Genomic DNA, 2407 nt, shown 5'->3' with positions numbered 1-2407 from the left:
ATGTCATCTACATACAATAGAAGATAGATATAATCACCTCCAGGAAGCTTACGAATGTATACACAACAATCATAATTACTTCTGGAAAAACCTTGTTTTAACATAAAGGAGTCAAATCGCTTATACCATTGCCGAGGAGATTGTTTTAATCTATATAGCGATTTCCTCAAGCGACATACCTGACTTTCTTTACCCTCAACCTTAAAACCCTCAGGTTGATACATGTAGATTTCTTCCTCTAAGTCACCGTGCAAAAATGCAGTCTTCACGTCTAGTTGTTCCAACTCAAGATTACCATGAGCGACAAGACTTAAAAGCACCCGTATGAAAGTGTGTTTCACCACAGGAGAAAATATCTCATTGTAATCAACACCTTCTTTCTGTGCAAATCCCTTTGCTACTAACCTAGCTTTGGATCTTGTACCATCTGACTTAGTAGGATCTTCTTTTCTTTTATACACCTACTTACAACCAATTGCAGTCTTTCCCACGGGCAATGGGACCACATCCCATGTCTTGTTCTTATGAAGAGATTGCATCTCTTCCTCCATAGCGACAAACCAACTCTCTCTATCTTTGTCTTTGATAGCATGTTTGAAGATGACCGGCTCATCATCCTCCACTGAGAGTGCATAATCTACCAAGTTTAGCTGCCCATAATGTCTCAAAGGCTTGTCTGACCCGAACTTCTGAACAAATTTATAATTCCTCTTTGGCCTAGTAGATGCCAAAGAATCCTGTTGCTGCTGTTGTAATGCATGTGCATTTTCTCGCTGAATTTCCTCATGATCAAGTTCATCCTTTGCGTCATCTCGAGTAGCATTAGGATGCTCCACCTGAACATTATTAGAGTCTATTTGTTGGTATTTAGACTCTATCTCCACCACTTGAGTATTTGAAGTTTTTCCAACATCACCATCATCTGGCACCACATCTTTAGACAAAGCTACCATAGATCATTCATCAAAGGTAACATCCCTGCTAATTACAAACTTAGAATCATTTACACTCCAAAGGCGATAGCCTTGAACGCCTTTTGAATACCCCAAAAAGATTGCCTTCTTAGCTCTATCATCAAGCTTATTATCTTTGACATGATAATAGGCTGTGCATCCAAAGACTCTGAGTTTCTCGTAATCTGCATGTTCCCCTGACCATACCTTATAAGGTGTGTCTCCATCTAGAGAAGAATGTGGGGATCGATTCACTATGTAGCAAGCTGTAGCAACCGATTCTGCCCACCATTCTCTGCCTAACCCGGAATTAGAGCGCATACACCTTGCCTTCTCAAGTGGCGTACGATTCAGTCGTTCGGCGACTCCATTCTGTTGTGGTGTTTCTCTAACTGTCCAGTGTCTTGTAATGCCTTCTCGGTCACAGAACTCCTTGAAAGCCTCATCCGTGTACTCTGTGCCATTATCAGATCGTAGAGTTTTCAGCTTCCTACATGTTCGATTTTCAACCATTGCTCTCCATCGCTTAAAAGTATCGAATACCTAATTCTTATGTTTGAGGAAGTAAATCCAAACATACCTGGAATAATCATCAACAAAAATAACAAAATACCTGGAACCACCCTTGGAAGTAACTTTAGCCGGGCTCCAAACATCAGTATGCACGTAGTCTAACAACCCTCTGCTTTTATGCTTGCTTGTAGAAAATTTCACCTTATGTGCCTTTCCATACACACAATGCTCACAAAATTCCATTTGTGGTTTCTTCATATTCTTCAGCAAACCTTGTCCACAAAGCAATGATAGACCTTTCTCTGACATATGTCCAAGCCGCATATGCCATATTCTCGTGCAATCTGTTTGATCTCTACTTCCACCGATTCCAACTGCTAACTCACCTATAACCGTTGTCCCCAAAAGAGAATAAAGATTACCGTGACGAACTCCTTTCATCACTACCAAAGAACCACGAACAACTTTCAGTACCCCATTTTCCGCAACTATTTTGCAACCATTTTTCTCCAACAAACCTATGAAGATCAGATTTTTTCGCAAGTCTGGAATATGTCTCACATCCTTTAAGGTTCTTACGACACCATCATGCATCTTGATTCTTACAGTACCCAACCCCACAGTTTTACAAGCATGATCATTGCCCATTAAAACTGTGCCACCATTTATGCTTTCATAGGTAGTAAACCACTTCCTATTTGGACACATATGGTGAGAGGCTCCTGAATCAAGAATCCACTTATCGAAGATTTCATAAGATTGTTCTGTCACAGAGTAACAATCTTCCTCATCATTTGAGACGTAGCTTGCTTCTTGCTTTTCTTTTGGGTTGTCGTTGTTCTGTTTCTTGAAAGTTATCTTCTTATTTGGACAATTTGCTTTGAAATGTCCAGCTTCACCACATTTAAAGCATGTTCTCTCCGCGTGAGGTCTAGATTTTG

The sequence above is a fragment of the Arachis ipaensis genome, chromosome B05 (assembly GCF_000816755.2).
Source record: "Arachis ipaensis cultivar K30076 chromosome B05, Araip1.1, whole genome shotgun sequence".
Taxonomy (NCBI): Eukaryota; Viridiplantae; Streptophyta; class Magnoliopsida; order Fabales; family Fabaceae; genus Arachis; species Arachis ipaensis.
This window is presented reverse-complemented; position numbering follows the sequence as displayed.